Below are 9,264 nucleotides of genomic sequence, written 5' to 3'. Positions count from 1 at the left end.
GAAATGCATGCTTTTTTTTTTTTTATTTACAGTGACTACATAGACTCGCTTTACACATCACTTACCTATTTTTAATTGGATTATGTGGCTCTGGAGCAAGACTTGCAAAATAACTAATTTGTTATTTGTTATTCTCAGGAGCATTTCAACTGCTTTTCTTAAAGGTGAATTCTTTGTAAACGAGAAGTGACTAGAACCCTGAACTGAGGCCCAGGTCTCGCTTAACTCTGTAAGGCACGCCGACGCTACGACAGTTAAGGTATGGTATGACTGCGGAGCTGTACCAGCCGCTGTGGAATGAGCCTGTTCGCATGAAGTCATCCTGCTGTAGCTATTGCAGAATTGTCAACTGCTCTGTGTAAGCAAGCCCTAAAAGACAATCCTTGCCCCAGTGACTGTGTGACTAGATAAGACAAGACAATGGGCACAAGAAAGGCACCTTACTATCAGTTAAGGATGGGTACTGTTCAACCAGCTGGGAACAAAGAAACTCTGCCCAAGGCCCCACAGGAGTGTCCTGGGAGCGTCCTTCCCTGGGGGCTGATTCCAGGAACCTGCCGCTTTTGGAACTGTTTGTTTCAGGACTTCTCGCTTTGTCACCTTTGATTTCTGAGACTGCCGCATCAAAGGAAACCCCAGAGCCTCTGCTCCTCTCCGAGGATTTCTTCATCTAGCAACTCTCATGTCTTCCTCTGATACTGAAGCAAGATGGAAGGGCTTGAATGCTTCCTTGGCAAGGTGTGTGGATGGAATTAGTTTTAATCTGTTCTGATTCTGATGTCTGCCAAACCAACTGGACAGAATCACCTCAGCTCACCTGCTACAGGCTGCAGAGCAAGGACCTACTACAGTGGAATATTCTTTGTGCTGAAAACAGGAAGATCAGGAATGAGGGTTTGTAACTTTTTTGGATGTGTTTCTATGTTACAATTTTTATCTTTACTATCACCGCCTTACTCAAAATAAGAATATTTATATGTTAAAATAAACACATTTTTGCTCTGAAATACTGGAATACGCCTCCCCAGGTTCTTCCTGTCTCAGCTCTGCCACTATGAAGAGAACCCACTCATGGATTTTCAAGTCAGAGGGATGAGTCTGAACCTCCAACAGAGGATGTGCACAGAGCAACTCCTGCAATTCATCCTGAAGCCAGGGCCCTGATGAGTGGATCTTTTTCTTATGTGCTATGGGAACTCTGCCTATATAAATGTCTGACAAGCTGTTCCAGGGCTTTATAACCTTGTGTCTTGCACCATATGGCAAGCTGCAATTTCCTTGTACAGCCTCCGTGGACAAAACCCGTCATGTATGTGCCTGCATGTGGTGAACAGCAGAGCACGGTGGTCTGGTGCTATTTTTATCCTATCTGTTCCCAAAACAGCTCTCTCAGTCACGCAGGTCATACGCATCCCCCCCAGTTGCCGTGCTGCCTGTCAAGAGTGGAGGGTAGGTGCAGCAGAGGGACACTGGGACACCGTAGGGACACTTGGTACGTGGCCAGGGGCTTATATGCGGTATCCATCCTGCGTATCCTGCAGGTGGGATCCAACCCTGCTGGCCCCTCTTTAACACTTTAAGACATTCTCAGCAGACCCGGAAGTCCTTTCTCTGTGCCCAGGCTAAGCCACTAAGATTTCAAGGAGAAATTTGGCTGGGTTTTCTTTTTGAAAGTTCAGTGTCATTTAGCACCTCCGATTTGGCTTGGAAAAATGCAGAAATACCTAAAATAAAGGTGTTTTGAAAAGTACACACAGGTGATCATATTATTTTCCAGATTTGGTCTCAGGTGATGCCAGCAGCTTCTACTGCATTTAAGCTCTGCCCCAGAGTTCCTTGAAGTTGCCATCCCTAGTCTGTGCTAAGTAGTACGAACATTAAAATAGACCCGACTGAAATAAAACACTCTGGTACTTGCATCCACACAATTCTTTCCCTGAAAAATGGGTAACAGCGGATGAACTAAAGTTGAGCCACTATTCATACACACAGCATCTGGATTGGTAATAGTGTTACAACACGAAGAATAGATACGAAGCAGCAAAGAGCAAAGGTTGCAGGGTGAGATCCAAACACGGAAAAGAAAAAAACAATTTGCTCTTCAAGTACAAGCAATTCTATTAATGTCTTTGAAGCACCAGCATTCCGGGCTGCAAGGAGTCTCTCGCTGCAGGGGACACTTTCTGTACTGCCCTGTAATATTATCAGCTGCTTTCAGTGCACAACTCCTGTCCAGAATAATGTGATACATTCAATCAAACAGAAATTGTATGTCAGCCACACGAACAGAATTAAACCAGTGCAGGAAATACATTTTGCAGGCAAATTTGTTGCTTTCTTTTACTGAGGCCCTTTGGTACTTTGCTGTAGTTTCTGATGAATAGCTGCTTCACGGAGGAAATACGGTTATTTAGGCAAACTTTTGTCACAATTTAAACATTTTATTTTCAGCAAGACTGAAGACATCCAAGCTCTCAAGGAACCTTTAGCTTTAGCAGGTCGTTGTTGGGCTGCTTTGTCTTTTTAATTGGACCAGAATTGGCCATGTTTAACTAAGAGAACATTTGCAGGAGTTGGTGGGAAAGAAGCAGCAGCTTCTCCAGTGGGACGGCTGGGCCAGCCTTCACAAGAGCTGGACCTGGTTCTGGTGCCCAGTTTGCATCGTCTGGGATTCAAAGGTTGATATTTGGTACTTTTTTAAGAGGAAAACCAAAACAAATCCCCAGCAAAGTGAACAGACTTCTCTGAGTCTCAAGCACACAAACTTACCAGCTGATTCAGGATAGCTGAGTTGCGTGTGTGCCTTTCTCTGCAACCTCAAGTTTGAAAACCTTGTTACGTCATTGTAGCAGGATTTGTCTTCCTAACCTGAAAGCCAGGCAGACGGAAAGTCCTCTGGTTACGGAGGCTGATGCTGCTTTACATGCAGCTTAAAAAACCAACAAAACAGTACGTGCTCTTTCCTGACTATTAAGGATACAAGAGACAAGAGCCATGGTATTCCAGGTAGATAATGCTGTCAGGTGTAATGAGTTAAATCCCACATTATAATTGTCAGTACTGTCGACCCTCTTGACTATGGTGCCCATGACCTGACACAGGGTGACAAACACTGACGGGATCTTTGGTGACTAGGGTACCTGCAAAACTTTCCCTAATTTTTTTTAAGTTCATATTCCTGTACACTTACTGTCTCTGTATGCAAACTCAGACTGGTTCTTTAAGCTCAATAGCAGCATGTTCATATACAAAGAATGCAAACAGAAAAATTCAGAGTTGTAGCAATCCAGTTTATAAATTAAGGTACCGGTAAACCCATGGAGATGGGCATGATGCACTTATTTATTAGTCTGCAATTAAGGGAAGGCAATGAAGTTTCTTCTGCACACCCCCAGACTCCTCAGGCTGCTCAGCTGCCTCGTGAGAGAAACTGAGAAGTACAAGGATTCACCGCGCTCCTGAAGCTGTGGATGAGCAATTTGTTTTCTCCTTAAACTCCCTAGGACTTTTGTTCAGCATTTTTAAAGGAAAAATTAAAGAAAGACTCATTGGTTTCTACAGCCTACAGTTTACATATATACTCCTAGTTCATCCACTTTTGATGATTCATTCACTTCTCCCCCAACAGACTGACATCCTCTAATTAGTGCCAGCATATACAAGAGGCATTTTTAATCATTACATAATAAAGTGGAACAGAAAAGGACTACTGACACAGTAGGGTCCAGTGACATTGCCAGGGCTCCATGACATAGGACGGGCTTTGGCCCATGGGCACAACAGCCACCACACATTCGTACCACACTACCAGTTACAATATATTCTGATATTTATGTCTGGCAGCACAGATCTTATGCTACACGTAGTACCAAGTGTTTTGCTCTATGACAGATGAGAAGCAAATCTATGGATTCCAGCATGTGCACTTCCAAGCAGTTGCAGCTTGCTCTTAATTGGGGAAAGGAAGCCAAAGGAAATCGTGTTCACTGGAGTCAAATACCATTTTTAGGAGTGGGAACTGCATGTGTATTTCAACAGAGATTAAAATAGCCAGGAACCAAGGCACAGTAATGATTGATAGTCTCTTTCTGTGAGCTGAGGACATGTCCTACAGAATCCGGCCCTCCTGAGAGACACTCATGAAGTACAGTTTGGCCAAGCACATTTTAAAGGTGTGAGCAGGAATTGCTTGGTTAGGCTTTGTTTTCCTTTATGTTGTGGATCATCTATGTCATGCGACTTGAATTATTAGCTCCTGCTTCTGAATTGTGATGTATATAAGTAGCTCTAACCCAACCTGAACCAGAGAGCAGCGGTGTATCCCCACAGCCAGCCTACCCGCAGGGCCGGCAGCCTGAGGACGTTACAGTGAGCTCTCACGCTTGCATGCTAAGCCTGGTGCCGCAGCTGGAACAAGGCCAGCCAGAGAATTATTTTAAAGCCTCTCAGTTTTTCTGACTCTGTTCTTGTTCACATTTTTTGACTTTTACTTCTTAAACCCCTGCCTGTCCTCTGGCCAGTGGCTAGCCATATCATTGAGTAGGGACTTTCCTTGGCAGGAGCAGGCAATCTCCTGATGGAGGATCCCGCAGGATACATGTCGGTGAGCTTGGAGGCCCTGACTCTACCCTGTCCCAGTTACAGCACAGAGCTGGGGACCTCAGGACTGGCTCAGCCGAGCTCTGGAGGTGCAGTCCCATCGGCAAGGCCCTGCTGGCCAGGTCAGCAGGGTAAGGCAGGCCACCGGAGCACTGCCGCAAGCTGGCACTCTGGCCGTGTGATTATTTGATGCCAGAGAAGCTCCACTGGGGCCTCAAAGCTCCAGCAGCATCCGTGAGCGGGGAGGGCTCGGCATGGCGGAGCCGCACTGAGGGTACCGGGGGAGGCTGAAACCCTCGCAGGAGGTGAGCTGGGGGCTGCTTCACCCTCCACCCTCACTCGCTGTGTGGCCAAAAGTACGGGCTTAACCCCTGTGTGCCTCCCACCCTGGCTGAACCAGAGATAGGAACCTCTGTCTGTCTCAGTGGGTTTCTGCAGCACTTAATTGATTTGTGCTGCTCAACAGCCTCGCAATAAATGAGTACAAGGTGTTAAAGAAGGATGCGCTAGTGGGAAAGATCCAGCTGAAACAAAGCTTAGATAGAAAACATGTGCCTGCTGAGAGAGAGTGCACCCTCTCCCTGTTCCCACCCGCCGGCCCTGCACAGGGTGATAAATGCTTTACAGAAACACTGGCTTGTTTTCAGGCCTCTGACTTGTCCTTCAGCATCGCTACGGCCTGACCATCCAGCGGGGGTTTCCGCTGCAGGAAGGAGGCCAACCAAGAAGCTGAGTGGCACCAATTAATGCAGCTGCCCTGCTCCAGCATCATGCTGACACCGCTGATTTGCCCATTAAGGATGTCTTTTCCTGCACACAGACAACAGTACAAGGCATTACCATAAGAAAACTTGAAAAGGACACAAGTGAGGAACTTCTGGCAATTCCTTAGGCTTTTCCAGCTGCAGAGGAGGGTGAAAACTGTCAGCTATAAAAATATTATAGTCTATGCTGTTAAACAGATCATCATTTGTCAACAGGTAGCTGAATTATATCCAATTCCGATGGCAGAGCCAGAACTGATTTTCTTCCCCACTACTATTGTATAGTTAACAGCTGGCAGAAAACTGGCAACCAAGGCTGTGCTGGGCTGATAAATAACCCGATGAGCCTCGGAGCAGAAGACAGAGTATCTGATGGAGCAACTGCAGCTCATGCTGGAATGTGTTGAACAAACGCTTGTTAACAATCTATGCACAGGCAGAGAATTGCTTGTTGAAAAGGTACTAGAAAAACGTTATTTAAATAAGACACAGATTTCCTAGGGTTATCAAAAGAACAAGCCAGGTTTTAGGTCTAAGAATACTACACCACAGCAGCAAACCGGCAAATGTTAGCATTTCGCGCTCACTGAAACGGAGAGTCTGGTAATAATGATGAGTGAAATGTCCCAACCAGTTCTAAGATATGAAAAGCAAGCCAGAAAACCAACAGAGAGAAATATTTTTCTATTTGTTCCACAGCTCCCAAATTCTGCTGGAGAACTTTCCACTCTTCCAGATGTTTTCTGAGGGAGAGAGAGACATACTCTGTTTTCAAATGCTGTGTTACCTGTAAGCCGATCAGACCGCACTGTACCATCTGGGAGAAGGAAAGCCAACAAGTGAAAATGCCCCGTCAGGAGGTATTGCCTCAGGCTGGAGCTCAACGCCTCCTACAGCAGCATGTTACTGCCCTGTGTTCTGTACTTAACACTCTTCTGGTTTTGACTCTGCTTTGCAGGCATTTTATTTTTATCATGGGTAAGAGCAGGAATGTGTGTGTCTCTGTGAGAGAATGAGCATGGGGCTGCAAGCTTCATCTCCGTGCAAATAATATTTTGGCAGGAAACCTGCAGGAGATTAAATTAGGGGCCTAACGACTGAATATTAAAACATTTCAAACTTCGAGTTCCTTTAAATAAGCAGCTACAAAACAAGGAAGCAGTCTGACAAAATTAGCAGGTCCAAAGCGCTAAAGGAATCCACTAAGGGTCTCTTGTTTATTGATGCAGATTTAAAAGGACCTTTTTTATTATTTTTATTAGTAGCTGTATATGTCAACATGCTATTTCCTCAATGCATTTTGAGTCCAGATTAGCTGAAGTTTTAGGTGTTGGCAGACTTGCTACAATAGAAGGGAAATGCCAGTGGAATAACTTTAAACATGATCCAATCCCTGATGATTCACTGGATGTGTTAAAATTTCCTTTGAGACCATGTAAGTAATGCAGGGACTGGAGTGCAGAGTGCCTGTGACTCAGCTCTCTGCAAGGCAACGGGAGGATGTCAGAATTACTCACTGGGACAGGAGGAATCTCATTTATCTATTTATAGGCAAGGCTGAGATGAGCTTGTACCATTAAAGAGCTGAGTTTGCCAGTTCCCATAAGGGAAGGAGGGAAGGACCTCAGTTTAGCTGTTGAAATAAAAGCTTCCGTATCAGCCTCTTTTTATTTCCCCCATCTCCAAACCTGATGACTGGCCAGCTACATTTTCTTGCGTTCGCACAAGCAGCGCAGAGCCCCTAGCCCCGGGCTCCCAGGCTGTGCCAAGAGCAGAGCAGCCCTGTGAGCCTCTGGCCCCGGCCGAGGGCACCGGCTGTCGCTCCCAGCCCTCCCGAGGTCCCGCAGGATCGCCCGGGTCAGTGCCCCAAGGTCGGGGGAACTCCCGCTGCCGCAGGGGCACTACTGTGGTATGTATCTGTCCACAAATTTCATTGAAGACGTGCTTGTTGGAGGCCAGTGCCCACTTTGCCAAAACCCTGTCTACTGCATGTTTCTCTTTGAAGATGTACAGCGTTATCCCGTGGCCGGGCATTTTGACTGATGGGACATCAGAAGAGGAGCAGGCCCAGGAGCTGAGCGCATCGCCTGCTTCCAGCTCCCAGTGAGAGCCAGGGAGGCTGCAGGGAGCCGAAGCAGCGACACTGCCAGCACCAGGACAGCAGTTCCTGAAGACGTCGTTTCAACTATGTAGACTCAGGCTTGGGGGGTGAAAGATGGTGATGTTTTTGGGTAAAAAGCAAGAGCTCAAACCCACAGTAAAATGTTTTAGTGGCACTGTTTCTATAATACAGCTGGCACTTCATAGCACACAGTTTGCCTTAGCTTTCTTTGTAAGAAAGAGATCACTACTTGGTAGGGGCGATGTGAGTCTCAGTTGTTCACCACACTGCTCCAGCTCTGGGAACACATTTGTGGTGTTGGTCTAGGCCGTTCCTTTCAATTCCCTGCATGTAACCATCACCATGGCTGACTCCCTACCCGTAAAGAAGTTATCTAGGAACACAAGACTCTGGATTACTGATCCAGTCTCCCACTATTACAGTCAATTACATCATATCACGCTTTTTGGCAGGCTATTCCAGCACTCCATTTTAAATTTCCAGCCTTAATATCATTTGTTCTTGTGCCAGCATCGTAATTTAGCTTAAACAATTCGCTTTTTTCTCTGATCTTTACCTATCGGATGTATTTACTGAAAACAATCCTATCTCCTCTAGCCTTTGTTTTGAGAAACTAAACAAATGAAGCTCTTCTAGTCTCCTCTTGTTCTGAACCCTCTGATCATCCTCAATGCCCTTCTCTCTACCTGCTAATCTTCCTTGAACATGAGTGAACCTGTATCTTCTAGGATTGTGTTTGCCTTTCCATATCAGATCGGTGGCTCGCAGTTATCCCTCGGAGCAAGTCATTCTCTATGTTTTTTTTCCACCACCCTGCTTTTGTCATTCTCAAGTGAGTAATGTGATATTCGAGTTATTAATTTCTAACTGCATGTCTTTATACTTTGTCTATTCTATTTCAGACAAATTCTGTCATTCAGTTATTGCTGACTGATGTTCTGATCCTCCTCTGTATTAACAAAGCCTGTGTCCTCAGCAGATTTCTGTACTACATTCCTACTGCTGTGCCAGAGTCATTAACGAAGTAAGACTGGGCTGAAGACAGACCCTTGAGGAGTTCCACTTATTAACTGCCTCTGTCCCGCTTTTCTCCTTTCCGCAGAGCTCCCTGTCATTTGCTTTAGCAGTTCTGCATTTGCCGTCCACACTAATCCCCACCTTCTCAACTTCAACTAGTAATTTCCCATGTGGTATAATATCAGATTCTTGACTCAAGTCTGGATAGAGTAAATCACCTGTATTTCATTTGTCTAGGAAAAAAAATCAGCCATCAAAGAGAAATATGAGGTTAAGCTAAGCTCCTTTAATGTGCCAGTTCTTTTCAAATCCTGGGATGGAAATCTGCCAGTGCACCTTGATCTGAGCACACTGAATTCTTTAAGCTTTACCTTCCGTCTTACATGTGTTAATTTTCATTCCCTCATGTATGTTCCTACTAGAAATCCTGTCTTTGCCCCGCTGTTCAATATGATTGTCTCTACTGAAAATGTAGGCAAAGTGGTTTTAATTCATTTTTAGACCATATGTAGACCGGTCTAATCTCAACCCCATTCTCACTACTTAATGACCACGTTTCTCCTCTTTTTCTCTTTTGTATTTATGTAGCTGAAACCTTCTGCCATCTGTTTAACTTCCTTTTCAAAGTCTAATTCACAACTTTACTTTTGACATTTCTCATTCTACCCCTACATTTCCTGACCTCAGCAAATTAAAATTGGATGACTGAGGCAAATATTGCCTCCAGTCTTCTGCCGCACCACTCTTCTCTGATGCCGCCCT

The 9,264-nt window shown here is 45.3% G+C and overlaps 1 protein-coding gene across 1 annotated transcript in view; it reads right to left on the bottom strand.

Annotated features, from left to right (window-relative positions):
• Nucleotides 1-2,098: 2,098 nt before the first annotated feature.
• COPRS (coordinator of PRMT5 and differentiation stimulator) overlaps nt 2,099-9,264 on the bottom strand; it is a 173,458-nt gene continuing 166,292 nt past the window's right edge. Inside the window, exons 5-6 of the transcript XR_015703168.1 lie at nt 2,770-2,868; nt 2,099-2,228 (exon numbers count right to left, since the gene is read on the bottom strand). The gene's annotated coding sequence lies outside the window, so the exon portion shown is untranslated. The remainder of the gene's footprint in view (nt 2,229-2,769; nt 2,869-9,264) is intronic.

The sequence above is a fragment of the Nipponia nippon genome, unplaced genomic scaffold (assembly GCF_047370975.1).
Source record: "Nipponia nippon isolate SJK-2023a ecotype South Korea unplaced genomic scaffold, ASM4737097v1 scaffold_14, whole genome shotgun sequence".
Classification (NCBI taxonomy): Eukaryota; Metazoa; Chordata; class Aves; order Pelecaniformes; family Threskiornithidae; genus Nipponia; species Nipponia nippon.
Note: the sequence above shows the minus strand (reverse complement) of the source record. Positions and strands in the feature narration are given on the sequence as shown.